The sequence below is a fragment of the Balaenoptera musculus genome, chromosome 11 (assembly GCF_009873245.2).
Source record: "Balaenoptera musculus isolate JJ_BM4_2016_0621 chromosome 11, mBalMus1.pri.v3, whole genome shotgun sequence".
NCBI lineage: Eukaryota > Metazoa > Chordata > Mammalia > Artiodactyla > Balaenopteridae > Balaenoptera > Balaenoptera musculus.
In genome coordinates this window covers 91,126,477-91,142,138 of record NC_045795.1, presented here as the reverse complement: position 1 = coordinate 91,142,138, position 15,662 = coordinate 91,126,477, and positions in this window count along the sequence as shown.

Genomic DNA, 15,662 nt, shown 5'->3' with positions numbered 1-15,662 from the left:
CATAGCTCTAGAGACGTCCTCTGTCCTCCACACAGGATGTTTACTATTATCTCTTAATACAGACCCATCCTAAGGACCATAAACATAACATTACATAACACATAACATTACATAACATTACATAACACATAAACATTACCTGCCAAGGAGCTGAGATTTACCACACTGAAATCCTAAAGGAAGGATATACCCAAAAGTAAACATTATGAACAGAGAGTACTGTTAGGGTTCGGCAGGTATCTATACTCTGGAAACACCACAGCCATGAGTATGATTCTGCAGTTAGAAGGCAATGTATTATTAAAAAGAAATGTCAATAAATTGAGATAAGAACAGTTTAGAAACATGTATCAATATTTATTATATATACCAACTTCAGGTCTTAACAGTTATCAATGCACATTTGAAAACTCACTAATGCTTGTTGCAATATAAGTTCAGTGCTGGTTAAAGATTCTCTCAAGAGTGGACAGCTTCCATCTTTCTTCACAGGAAATCAGATCTTTGATTCCAGTCTATATATCTAAGTGGCCAAAATTTGGCTCCCAAATGTCTAGTTGTCTCTTCACTCATCTAAGTTTTGGTTGTGTTCCTCTGAAACGGATTCATTTCTGCCAACTAGAGAGAAGTAATGGTGTATGTATAGCAGTTATGAATGTAACACTGTTTTCTTTCTTCTTTTCATCCATCCATCCATCAAACGTTTGTTTAGTGTCCACTATGACCAATGACATGCGTCAATACTCACAATAAAGATAAGTTTATCTAACTATTTATATTGTGCTTAGAACAGGGCCAGGCGCTGTATTAACACATTAATCCTCACAAACAGCCAATGAGGTATTTTACCAAAGAGGAAACTGAAGCATAGAGAGGTTAACTTGTCCAAGGTCACACAGGTAGTAAGTGGTACAAGCTGAAGCCAAACTCAGACATTCTGACTCAAAAATCACCACTGTCCTCTGATAAAGCTGGAAAAACAGACAGGGACCAGATCATGCAGGGCGGGGCACTTCACAGGATGACATTTGGTTTCTTTTTAATGGTAATACAAAGAAACTAAAGGTTTTCTACATAGGGCTTTCTATAAACCCATTTGTGTTTTCACCGGATGGGTCTGGCTGTAGCATGGAGAATGGCTAGAAGGGTCTGGTGCATAAATTTAGTATCTCACAGTTCTGGAGGTCAGAAGTCTAAAATGGGTCCACAGGGCTGAATTCCTTCTGGAGACACTTGGGAAGAATTACTATTATTATTATTATTATTGGTCTTTTCCAACTTCTAGAGGTTCCCTCCTTCCACCTTTAAAGCCACCAGCGTAATATTTTATTACCTCTCTCAGCCTCCTGCCACTTTCTTACAAGACCTTTGTGATGACATTGGGCCGCCCCCGGATAATCCAGGATCATTTTCCCATCCAAAGATCTTCACCTTATTCACATCTGCAATGTAAGGTGATGTGTTCATGGGCTCTGGGCATTAGGATGTGGATATCTATTGGGGACCATATATCAATCTACTGCAACCCCAAGTGTGTGCTTTAGTGACTGGGGGATGGGAAGACATAGGAACACCAAGGATTATTAAGTTACAAGCCAACTGATTGTTCAACTTGGGACATTCACTTCATGGATCTTAATGCAGAATACTTTCTCCTTTTTTTTTTTTCTTTTCTTTTCTTTTCTGGGCTTTAGGCAGGTGGTTTTATTTCAAGTAAAAACACAAGGCTGAACAGAGGTAGAGCTATTAAGTGGCAGGGTGATAGCCTTCGGATCGTAGTTCTGCATTCCCCCTGCCAGCACCTCACTCCAGGACCCTTTAGCAAAAGCCCTCCTTAATCACTGCTCCCAGGAGCATTTGCATTCTAAAATAGGACAGAGAAGGGAGACTAATGCTTTGCATAAAGATATGAATTTATAATGAAAGCATGTTAGGCCCCTTGGAGATATCTGAGGCAATATGTAGACAAAGGCAGAATAAAAACATAATTATGAGCAAATTTTAATATTCTGCAGTTTTGTAGTGGTGGTAGTGATCTACTCAAACCTGTCCCCCACCCTTTTCTTTTTTTTTTTTCCTTTGTAAGGCACACTGAGTAATTTGTTTAAAAGAACAAGTTCTGTTTCAAGAGTGCCTTCTTTCATTGAAACAACAAAAAGCACCTGTTTGAAGAAAAAGTCATTCACTCGTTTTGTTCTCATAAAAGTTTAATAGAAGCCAACTAAAGTTTAAGATGTCCCAGAGGACAAATAAAGATATTTCTCAGCAAATGTAGAATCGCAATTTTCATTGGTGCTAGGGGATTTTCCACACAGATGCAATTTTATTTTACATTTAAAACAGGTAAGTAAATAGACAAATCAATTTTAGCAGTTCTGAAATTTCATACTGGGTCATTAGTTTTAAAAGATGGGACTTCAGTAATAGTTAAAAGAACAGAGGCCCAAGGGTAAAGACTGAGAATAATCACCTTCAAAATTCTGACTTAGCAGCAGCCTCAGATCAGAACCAAGAGTGGTGGCACAGTGGTTAAGACTCTGCCTGCAAATGCAAGGGACACAGGTTCGATCCCCAATCCGGGAGGATCCCACATGCTGCAGAGCAACTAAGCCCGTGCACCACAGCTACTGAGCCCACACGCCACAACTACTGAAGCCCACGACCGTAGAGCCTGTGCTCCGCAACAAGAGAAGCTACCACAATGAGAAGCCCTCAGGCCTCAACGAAGAGTAGCCCCCGATTACCCCAACTAGAGAAAGCCCGCACGCAGCAATGAAGACCCAACGCAGCCAAAAATAAACAAACACATAAATATTAATAAAAAAAAAAAAAGAGGAGTCTAAACCAGCTTTCTTGTGATGTTCTCCATCGCATTTATTACTTTTAAATATAGGAATTCCTATGGAATTCCCTATTGTAATTACACAAACCCCCTCTTCTTTCCTTAAGACTGCATACTCTGATGGATTCTGACAAGACCAAGCTAGATAAAATTAACACCTGTCCTCACATCTAGTGGTAGAAAGAGATATAAACATAATATTCAGTGCAGCATAAAAATAAAATTGACAGGTAAATGCAGCAATTGAACATACACTCAAAGTAAAGACAGTAGAGACAGAGAGGTCTTCCCATAGGAAATCAGACTTAACCTAAAATAATTAAAACTTTCTCAAGACGAATCTCCTCCTCCTTCCCCACCAACACCAAATAAGATATTTAGTCCCAGTTAAGTACTTGTTCTACTGTTCCTTTTAAAATAATTATGGCAATTATATAAGGTTTTGCCGTCCTGGGCATTGTGACTTTGGAAAGCACCATAAAGAAGCTGTGCTAAGTAACTTCTCTGAGCCTCAGTTTATATATATGTAAAATAGGTTTATAGGAATGTGTGTAAAGCAATGGACAGTCCCAAACACATAGGAGGTTCCTTCTAGACTAAAAGGGAACACTAATTTACATTAGTAAAGTAAGTTTAATTTTTAGTTTTTTTACATTCTAGTTCATTTCCTGCATCTGCCTTTGAGACCAAAGAGCTGGCCCCTGCAAACTCATTTCACACTATATGCTTATATCAAATCCTTATGTTGTTCACCTTAAACTTATACAATGTTACATGTCGATTAGATCTCAATAAAACTGGAAAAAATAAAAGAGTAAAATAAAACTGATCACTGAGTAAAGAACTGAAAAAGCTTAGGTTACTGAGATTCCTTACTGAAAAAACACATGCTTTTAACTTTAGCTGTACACGGTAAATCCAGATAGATTTTACACTGGAATTGTTCTAATAACACCTGGGATTCTATTTAAACCGTTAGTCCATCTTTCTATTTTTTTAATAACAGTTTTATTGAGACATAATTCACATGTCATAAAATACATCTATGGTTTTTAGTATAGTCACAGAGTAGGCAGTTGCCACTGTAATCAATTTTAGAACACTTTCATTACCTCAAAAGAAACCTCGAACCCTTTAGCAGTCACTTCCCATTCTGCCCAAGTTCCCCATCCAGCCCTAGGAAAACACTAATCCACTTTCTATCTCCATAGATGTACCTATTCCAAACATTAAATGTAAGTGGAATTATGCAATATATGGTGTTTTGTGAACTGGATTTTTTTTTGAATTTTTGAATTTTATTTTTTATACAGCAGGTTCTTATTAGTCATCAATTTTATACACATCAGTGCATACATGTCAATCCCAATCACCCAATTCATCACACCACCACCACCACCACCCCGCCGCTTTCCCTGCTTGGTGTCCATACGTTTGTTCTCTACATCTGTGTCTCAATTTCTGCCCTGCAGAGCGGTTCATCTGTACCATTTTTCTAGGTTCCACATACATGCGTTAACATAAATTCCACATATTCTTAACCCACTCATCAGCTATGGGCATTTGTGTTGCTTCACTTTTTGGCTGTTATGAATAATTCTGCTATGAACAGTCACATATAAATTTCCGTGTGGATGTATGTTTTCAATTCTTTGGAGTATTTGCCAAAGAGTGGAATTGCTGGGTCATATAGCAACTCTATGTTTAACTTTTTTGAGAAATTACCAGACTGTTTTGAGAAATTACCAGACTGTTTTTTGAAGTGACTGCACCATTTTACATTCCCACCAACAGTCTGTGAGGGTTCCAATTTCTACACATCCTCACCAATGCTATTATTGTCTATCTTTTTTATTTTAGCCATCCTAGTGGGTGTGAAGAGGTATTTCACTGTGCTCTTGAGTTGCATTTTTTTTCCTGATGGATAATGATGTCAAGCAGCTTTTCATGTGCATATTGGCTATTGGTACCTATTTTGAAGACATTTCTATTCAAATCCTTCACCTATTTTTTAATTGGGTTATTTCTCTTTTCACTGTTGACTTGTAATATATTTTTTTTTTTTGTAGATACAAGCCCCTTATCAGGTATTTGATTTGCAAATATTTTTTCCTATTCTGTGGGTTGCCTTTTCACTTTCTTGCTCGTGTGCTTTGTTTTTATTTTTTAATTCAAATATACTTGCTTTACTATGTTGTGTTAGTTTCTGGTATACAGCAAAGTGATTCATAGATATATTCTTTTTCAGATTCTTTTCCATTATAGGTTATTACAAGATATTAAATATAGTTTCCTGTGCTATACAGTAAGACCTTGTTGTTTACCTATTTTCTATAAAGTAGTGTGTACCTATTCATCCCAAGCTCTTAATTTATCTCTCCTCACCACCGCCTTTGGTAACCACGAATTTGTTTTCTATGTCTGTGAGTCTGTTTCTGTTCTGTAAATAAGTTCACTTGTATTATGTTTTTAGATTCCACACATAAGTGATATCAGATGGTATTTGTCTTTCTCTGACTTACTTCATTTAGTATGATAATCTCTAGGTCCATCCATGTTGCTGCAAATGGTATTACTATTGCTGGTGTCCTCTGTAGCACAAAAGCTTCTAATTTGGGTGAAGTTTAATTTATCTTTCCTTTCACTGCCTATGCTTCTGCGTCATATTTAAGGAACCACGGCCTCATCCAAGGTCACAAAGATTTATATGTACGTCTTCTTCTAAGAATTTTATAGGTTTAGCTCACTGTTAGGTCTTTGGTCCCTGTAGAGTTTATTTTTGTATATGGTGTGAGGTAAGGGTTGAATATCATTCTTTTGCATGTGTATATGCATCACTTACGGAAAAAACTGATTTTCTCCCCCACTGAATCATCTTGGCAACTTTGTCAAAAAAATCAGTTGACAACTAATGTGAGGGCTTATTTCTGGACTCTCAATTCTATTCCATTGATCTCTATGTCTCTAATATTTTTAAAATATTTTTTATTCCGGCATTTGCTTAGAATAAAACATTGGTATATAGAGAAGTATAAGAAGAAATTTAAAGGAAATACCATAAGAACCTGCTGTATAAAAAAATAAATAAAATTCAAAAAAAAAGAAAATTAAAAAAAAAAAAAAAAAAAAGGAAATATCAATCCCCCTGTGGGAGAACAAGCTACTGGTTCCAATTCTCACTCCTCTCTAATGGTTATATACACACATGCCCTTGCCTTATCAAGGTGGGGGAAATGTACTGTGAGTGTGGACCATCTGACCCTGGGCTTGTCCATGCAATTAGCTCTGACTCTTGGGAGGTCAGTGAATGTGACATAAGCAGACACTTCAAACGTTCTTGTACAGTTGGTCTTACTTTCTTGCACTTTGGGGATCACATGAAAAGAACATGCCCTGCATAGCCCCAGGTTCCAAATGAACGATAGATGCTTGGAACAATCTTGAACCCACTCTGTGATTGGGAGCCCAGCCAAGTTTAGCCAGACCCCAGCCAAAACTCAGAGGCTTGGGCAAGAAATAAATGCTTATCACTGTTTCCCACTACAGCATTTGTGGTTGGCTGCTCTGTAGCAATACCTAACTAAAACGCCTACCACTTAGAGATAACCACTCCTATCAGTTTGGTCTTTTGACAGAAAATGAGATTATGAAAAACAATTATATATTTATATATGCATATTTGCACTCCTGTTGTTTTTACTTAACATTTTCCCATAATACCATGTTTAAAAGTTCTTGATAAACACTCCTTTTACTATCCACCTATTTCAACCTTTAAAAGCCATACATTTCTCTTAACCATTTCTATATTACTTTGATTATTATAAGTAAAAGTACAATAAATTGTGTTTACTTTCCCTCTTTCAGATAAATCTTCCTCTACATTTCACATGTTTTCCAAGGAATGGATTCCTAGAAGTAAAACCTTTAATAAGCACCTTTAACCAGGGTTCAAGGTAGAACCACTGCATCCAGATTTCCATGTTACTACTATTCATATTTTCACCTACACTCTTCAGCTAAACCCAGACTATTTTGCTTCTTAAGAAATACAGGCAAATTTGATTTCACTTTTTGAAAAACCATTTTTGTGAATTCTTCTAGCATGTTCCATTATACTGTCTTTGGACATTTACAATTTATTCTAAAGAAGAGTCGTTCCCACAAAAAACAAACAAAAACAAACATGAAAACAACTATACAAAGCCCTCCCTTTCTTATTTTCCTTTGGGCTTATATGGAAATAGGGCATGGGACAAAATGTGAGCTCATTTGTTTTTGCTTTTAATATTGGCATAGTTGATAGAGTGTCATATACCTACAGTGATGGTATCCAGGGTACAAGCCAGGTCTAATTTTCTTTATATCTGTAACAGTGCCTGGCATAATGCATAGGTGCATTCAATAAATATTCGTTGAATAAGTGTACGTAAGAAATATAGAAAATGCTAAAACGGCCCTTCAGACCAGAAATTACTGCCCTCACAATGATTAATAAGTAGTTTTAAGGCTTCCAGAGTGACAAATATGTTACAACTAAAATTAGATATAGGACTCTAAAGAGCAGACCACATGGCTGATACTATATCTGAAATTTTCTGGGTCCTTCTTATTAAACAAATGTATCTCTCTCTCTTCCCTCTTCAACTTTCCTTTCCCCAAGGAAAAAAAATCACGTTTTTTTTTTTTTTCCAGATCATGTAATAACAATTTTTGTTTGTTAACAGCTTTATTGAGATTCATATACTCAATTAATTCACTCAAACCCCTTTGTAGTTAATATTAAGCAGTATAAAATTTCAGGCTTAATGCCTTAATTCTACTCTATTTTTTTTAACATCTTTATTGGAGTATAAATGCTTTACAATGGTGTGTTAGTTTCTGTTTTATAACAAAGTGAATCATCTATCTATATATGTATATAAATACATATATCCCCATAACTCCTCCCTCTTGCGTCTCCCTCCCACCCTCCCTATCCCACCTCTCTAGGTGGTCACAAAACACTGAGCTGGTCTCCCTGTGCTATGCGGCTGCTTCCCACTAGCTATCGATTTTACATTTGGTAGTGTATATATGTCCATGCCACTCTCTCACTTCGTCCCAGCTTACCCTTGCCCCTCCCCATGTCCTCAAGTCCATTCTCTATGTCTGCATCTTTATTCCTGTCCTGCCCCTAGGTTCTTCAGAGCCTGGTTTTTTTTGTTTTTTTTTTTTAGATTCCATATATATGTGTTTGCATATGGTATTTGTGTTTCTCTTTCTGACTTACTTCACTCTGTATGACAGTCTCTAGGTCCATCCACCTCACTACAAAGAACTCAATTTAGTTTCTTCTTACGGCTGAGTAATATTCTGTTGTATATATGTACCACATCTTCTTTATCCATTCATCTGTTGATGGACGCTTAGGTTGCTCCCACGTCTTGGCTATTGTAAATAGAGCTGCAATGAATATTGTGGTACATGACTCATTTTGAATTACGGTTTTCTCAGGGTATATGCCCAGTAGTGGGATTGCTGGGTCGTATGGTAGTTCTATTTTTAGTTTTTTAAGGAACTTCCATACTGTTCTCCACAGTGGCTGTATCAATTTACATTCCCACCAACAGTGCAAGAGGGTTCCCTTTTCTCCACACCCTCTCCAGCATTTATTGTTTGTAGATTTTTTGATGATGGCCATTCTGACTGGTGTGAGGTGATACCTCATTGTAGTTTTGATTTGCATTTCTCTACTGGTAAGTGATGTTGACTATCCTTTGATGTGTTTGTTGGCAATCTCTATATCTTATTTGGAGAAATGTCTGTTTAGGTATCCTGCCCATTTTTGGATTGGGTTATTTGTTTATTTGATATTGAGCTGCATGAGCTGCTTATAAATTTTGGAGATTAATCCTTTGTCCGTTGCTTCATTTGCAAATATTTTCTCCCATTCTGTGGGTTGTCTTTTCATCTTGTTTATGGTTTCCTTTGCTGTGCAAAAGCTTTTAAGTTTCATTAGGTCCCATTTGTTTATTTGTGTTTTTATTTCCATTTCTCTAGGAGGTGGGTCAAAAGGGATCTTGCTGTGATTCATGTTGTAGAGTGTTCTGCCTATGTTTTCCTCTAAAAGTTTTATAGTATCTGGCCTTACATTTAGGTCTTTAATCCATTTTGAGTTTATTTTTCTGTATGGTGTTAGGGAGTGTTCTAATTTCATTCTTTTACATGTAGCTGTCCAGTTTTCCCAGCACCACTGACTGAAGAGGCTGTCTTTTCTCCATTGTGTATTCTTGCCTCCTTTATCAAAAATAAGGTGACCATATGTGCGTGGGTTTATCTCTGGGCTTTCTATCCTGTTCCATTGATCTATATTTCTTTTTTGTGCCAGTGCCATACTGTCTTGATAACTGTAGCTTTGGAGTATAGTCTGAAGTCAGGGAGCCTGATTCCTCCAGCTCCGTTTTCTTTTTCAAGAATGCTTAAGCTATTCAGGGTCTTTTGTGTTTCCATACAAATTGTGAAATTTTTTGTTCTAGTTCTGGGAAAAATGCCAGTGGTAGTTTGATAGGGATTGCACTGAATCTGTAGATTGCTTTGGGTAGTGTAGTCATTTTCACACTGTTGATTCTGCCAATCCAAGAACATGGTATATCTCTCCATCTGTTTGTATCATCTTTCTTTCATCAGTGTCCTGTAGTTTTCTGCATACAGGTCTTCTGTCTCGTTAGGTAGGTTTATTCTGAGGTATTTTATTCTTTTTGTTGCAATGGTGAATGGGAGTGTTTCCTTCATTTCTCTTTCAGATTTTTCATCATTAGTGTAGAGGAATGCAAGAGATGTCTGTGCATTAATTTTGTATCCTGCTACTTTACCAAATTCATTCATTAGTTCTAGTAGTTTTCTGGTAGCATCTTTAGGATTCTCTATGTATAGTATCATGTCATCTGCAAACAGTGACAACTTTACTTCTTCTTTTCCGATTTGGATTCCTTTTATTTCTTTTTCTTCTCTGATTGCTGTGGCTAAAACTTCCAAAACTGTATTGAATAATAGTGGTGAGACTGTGCAACCTTGCCTTCTTCCTGATCTTAGAGGAAAGGGTTTCAGTTTTTCAGTAATGAAAACGATGTTGGCTGTGGGTTTGTCATATATTATGTTGAGGTAAGTTCCCTCTATGCCCACTTTCTTGAGGGTTTTTATCATAAATGGGTGTTGAATTTTGTCAAAAGCTTTTTCTGCATCTATTGAGATGATCATATGGTTTTTCTCCTTCAGTTTGTTAATATGGTATATCACATTGATTGATTTGCGTATATTGAAGAATCCTTGCATTCCTGGGATAAACCCCACTTGATCGTGGTGTATGATCCTTTTAATGTGTTGCTGGATTCTGTTTGCTGGTATTTTGTTGAGGATTTGTAAATCTATGCTCATCAGTGACACTGGCCTGTAGTTTTCTTTTTTGCTGACATCTTTCTCTGGTTTTGGTATCAGGGTGATGGTGGCCTCGTAGAATGAGTTTGGGAGTGTTCCTCCCTCTGCAATATTTTGGAAGAGTTTGAGCAGGATAGGTGTTAGCTCTTCTCTAAATGTTGGATAGAATTCACCTGTGAAGCCATCTGGTCCTGGGCTTTTGTTTGTTGGAAGATTTTTAATCACAGTCTCAATTTCAGTGCTTGTGATTGGTCTCTTTATATTTTCTATTTCTTCCTGGTTCAGCCTCAGAAGGTTGTGCTTTTCTAAGAATTTGTCCATTTTTTCCAGGTTGTCCATGTTATTGGCATATAGTTGCCTGCAGTATTCTCTCATGATCCTTTGTATTTCTGCAGTATCAGTTGTTACTTCTTTTTCATTTCTAGTTCTATTGATTTGAGTCTTCTACCTTTTCTTCTTGATGAGTCTGGCTAATGCTTTATCAATTTTATTTATCTTCTCAAAGAATCAGCTTTTAGTTTTATTGACCTTTGCTACTGTTTCCTTCATTTCTTTTTCATTTATTTCTGATCTGATCTTTATGATTTCTTTCCTTCTACTAACTTTGGGGGATTTTTGTTCTTCTTTCTCTAATTGCTTTAGGTGTAAGGTTAGGTTGTTTATTTGAGATGTTTCTTGTTTCTTGAGGTAGGACTGTATTGCTATACACTTCCCTCTTAGAACTGCTTTTGCTGCATCCCATAGGTTTTGAGTCATCGTGTTTTCATTGTCATGTGTCTAGGTATTTTGTGATTTCCTCTTTGATTTCTTCAGTGATCTCTTGGTTATTTAGTAGCGTATTGTTTAGCCTCCATGTGTTTCTATTTTTTACAGTTTTCTTCCTGTAATTGATATCTAGTCTCATAGCGTTGTGGTCGGGAAAGATTCTTGATACGATTTCAATTTTCTGAAATTTACCAAGACTTGATTTGTGACCCAAGATATGATCTATCCTGAAGAACGTTCCATGAGCACTTGAGAAGAAAGTGTATTCTGTTGTTTTTGGATGGAATGTCCTATAAATATCAATTAAGTCGATCTTGTTTAATGAATCATTTAAAGCTTGTGTTTCCTTATTTATTTTCATTTTGGATGATCTGTTCATTGGACATAAATATCAATAAAGTCCATCTCGTTTAATGTATCATTTAAAGCTTGTGTTTCCTTATTTATTTTCATTTTGGATGATCTGTCCATCAGATAATCTGTCCATTGGGGTGTTAAAAGTCCCCTACTATACTGTCGATTTCCCCTTTTATGTCTCTTAGTATTTGCCTTATGTACTGAGGTGCTCCTATGTTGGGTGCATAAATATTTTCAATTGTTATATCTTCTTCTTGGATTGATCCCTTGATCATTATGTAGTGTCCTTCTTTGTCTCTTGTAATAGCCTTTGTTTTGAAGTCTATTTTGTCTGATATGAGAGTTGCTACTCCAGCTTTCTTTTGCTTTCCATTTGCATGGAATATCTTTTTCCATCCTCTCACTTTCAGTCTGTATGTTTCCCTAGGTCTCAAGTGGGTCTCTTGTAGACAGCATATATATGGGTCTTGTTTTTGTATCCATTCAGCCAGTCTATGTCTTTTGGTTGGAGCATTTAATCCATTTACATTTAAGGTAGTTATAGATATGTATGTTCCTTTTACCGTTTTCTTAATTGATTTGGGTTTGTTATTGTAGGTCTTTTCCTCCTCTTGTGTTTCCTGCCTAGAGAAGTTCCTTCAACATTTGTTGTAAAGCTGGTTTGGTGGTGCTGAATTCCCTTAGCTTTTGCTTGTCTGTAAAGCTTTTAATTTCTCTGTCGAATCTGAATGATATCCTTGCTGGGTAGAATAATCTTATTTGTAGGTTTTCCCCTTTCATCAGTTTAAGTATATTCTGCCACTCCCTTCTGGCTTGCAGAGTTTCTGCTGAAAGATCAGCTGTTAATCTTATGGGGATCCCCTTGTATGTTATTTGCTTTTCCCTTGCTGCTTTTAATATTTTTTCTTTGTATTTAATGTTTGATAGTTTGATTAATATGTGTCTTGGCGTGTTTCTCTTTGGATTTTTCCCGTATGGGACTCTCTATGCTTCCTGGACTTGACTGAATGTTTCCTTTCCCATATTAGGGAAGTTTTCAACTATAATCTCTACAAATATTTTCTCAGTCCCTTTCTTTTTCTCTTCTTCTTCTGGGACCCCGATAATTCAAATGTTGGTGCATTTAATGTTGTCCCAGAGGTCTCTGAGACTGTCCTCAATTCTTCTCATTCTTTTTTCTTTATTCTGCTCTGTGGTAGTTATTTCCACTATTTTATCTTCCAGGTCACTTATCCATTCTTTTGCCTCAGTTATTCTACTATTGATTCCTTCTAAAGAATACTTAATTTCATTTATTGTGTTGTTCATCATTGATTGTTTGCTCTTTAGTTCTTCTAGGTCCTTTTTAAATGTTTCTTGTATCTTCTCCATTCTATTTCCGAGATTTTGGATCATCTTTACTATCATTACTCTGAATTGTTTTTCAGGTAGACTGCCTATTTCCTCTTCATTTGTTTGGTCTGGTGGGTTTTTACCTTGCTCTTTCATCTGCTGCATATTTCTCTGTCTTGTCATTTTGCTTAACTTACTGCATTTGGGGTCTCCTTTTTGCAGGCTGCAGGTTTGTAGTTCCTGTTGTTTTTGGTGTCTGCCTCCAGTGGGTAAAGTTGGTTTAGTGGGTTGTGTAGGCTGCCTGGTGGAGGGGACTGGTGCCTGTGTTCTGGTGGATGAGGCTTGTCTTTGTGGTGGGCAGGACCATGTCTGGTGGTGTGTTTTGGGGTGTCTGTGACCTTATTATGATTTTAGGCAGCCTCTCTGCTAATGGGCGGGGTTGTGTGCCTGCCTTGCTAGTTGTTTGGCATAGGGTGTCCAGCACTGTAGCTTGCTGGTCGTTGAGTGGAGGTGGGTCTTAGTGTTGAGATGGGAGATCTCTGGGAGAGCTTTTGCTGTTTGATATTACATGGAGTCAGGAGGTCTCTGGTGGACTAATGTCCTGAACTCGGCTCTCCCACCTCAGAGGCTCAGGCTTGACACCCGGCCGGAGCACCAAGACCCTGTCAGCCACACGGCCAGGTACGTGGGGAGTTTCTTGCCTTTTGGGAAGTCTGAGGTCTTCTGCCAGCATTCAGTAGGTGTTCTGTAGGAGTTCTTCCACATGTAGATGTATTTCTGATGTATTTGTGGGGAGGAAGGTGATTTCCACGTCTTACTCCTCTGCCATCTTGAAGGTCTCTCTCATCTAATAACAAATGATCTGGTTCCTTTTTGGCAACTGCAAAAACAATTACCTTGGGGATCCCAATGGCTGTCCTTGCACATGACATTCACTGACTTGCAGGACATCTCATTGAGGGTCCCAATCATTTGTCATCTTGCAAACTGAAGCCCTTATCTCACCTGGCCATCACCTCTCTGCATCTCCTCTGTGGGGACCTAGGCCCCTCGGTTCCTACTTGTGCAGTGGCTTCGAAGGGCCTGCCGTCACTCACCGTCTTGGGCTGAGCCTGGAGGTCCCCTTTCAAAGGCAAAGACTCCCACCTGGCTCAGACACTTGATACATTAAGTGCCACTCTTGTCTATTCACACCCGGGCAACATTTTTTTTTAAAAGTCAGCTTTGCAAGTCAGTGGGCTGGAAACTCCCCAGACAGAAATGGAACAAAGGACAGGAAAACCCAGCTAGGTTTACTTAAATTGAAGGTACTGAGGAGAGGACAGCTGAGGTGCTACACTGGGAACCGGGAGATGACAGAAAAGGGAAGGTCCCAGGGTGCGTGCAGACTGACATGGCCACCATCACAATTTGTTCAGGGCGCGTCCAGGCTACAGATGCCAGCAACTGATGGCACCCGGAAACTCCTTCTCCCTCCTCTGCCCCCTCCCATGGCCCACACCCATTTATCTGAGGGCGCAGGACCTGCTAACACAGCAGAGAAGGGTTAATGCATCCCCAGAAAACTGAGAATTGCTGCTCGGCTTGTAGGGAATAGTGGATGCCCCGTTTTTCTGTCAAATCATGTGCCTGGTATTGTGTAAGTAACAGAGGCGCTATACATACTCTAGTTGACTGAAGCACGTAAAGAAAATAGAAACGCAGTGCTGGAAAGTGCCCAGAGAAAACTTGATTACCTTGTCACCCAGGAGCAAACGTTCATTTCAACTCCTGAATAGAACAAAGCATCTTGAAAGAGAATGAAAATGCAGATGAGACAGTTATCAGATAGTGGCTATCAGGACAAGAGAGATCCTTCACTTGACAGCAGTTTAGTCCTCGGGAGTTTCGGTTAAGGCTCGTCCAGAATTGCCCGCTCACAAATGCTCCTTGATATTTGCTTAGAGTAGCCCTGCTGCCATCCCATCGTCAAGGAAACTGGCTGTGAGTTTTTAACCATTACAGCTGCGATGATGAAACACTGAAGGAGATCCGTCTCTAAGTCAAAAAGTGCACCCAGAGATAAGGTTCACTTTCAATGCCCTGCGGCTGCTTCTGATGACATGGCACTGCACTTCTCAGTAAGTGGGGATCCAAGGCTGATTCATCTCAGAGTGAGTGAGCAAATGTCTCTTTCTCTCTAATAATACCCTGGGCTCCACCTCCTAATAATTTCATTACATGGTGGGGGCGGAGGGGGGATAGGAAAAGTGACAGAGAATGATTTATAAATATATGGCAAACTTTTAAATAAAGAAAAGGGGAAAACAAAACCCCTTGAAACTCTATTACTAGCAGGGACAGAACTAATACTGGTGCTATGGACATGGTATCAGGCAGGTCATATAGACTCTGGGTGTAGCATTCTATTCCTGTGTGTTGGCTAAGTAACTGAGGTGTGCAAATCTGTGCGAAGGTGAGTCACATTAAAATAACACCTACAGGTTTTGTTGATGCTTGTGTAAGAGGCTTGTTTCCCACCGTTGCAGATACTTTAGTGATTAAAATGAGAACATGCGTTCTGCCAAGATTTCTGAGGAAATATGTGAATTTAGAAAATAGGGTACAGGATATAATAAAATATCTCAATATTTTGAGGAAGTTTCAGTTAATTGAGAAAGCTACAAATTAAGAAACAAAAACAACAAAGAAGGAGATGATTGCACTGCCTCTAACTGAAGGCATTCTGCTTTTTGTTTCTTCTGGGGGTTCTAGGATTTTCAAGGATTTTCTAGGATTTGTATATAAAATGTACAAAAACTTGCTGAAATATCTCACTTGGTTTTATGTTCACTAATTCAATTTTCACCCAAAGCAATGTAAACATATTTCCATGTATACAGAAGAAATGGATGGAATGAAAAAAAAAAAAGGAGAAAGAAAGGAAGACAAAGAAAAATCAGAATCTCTT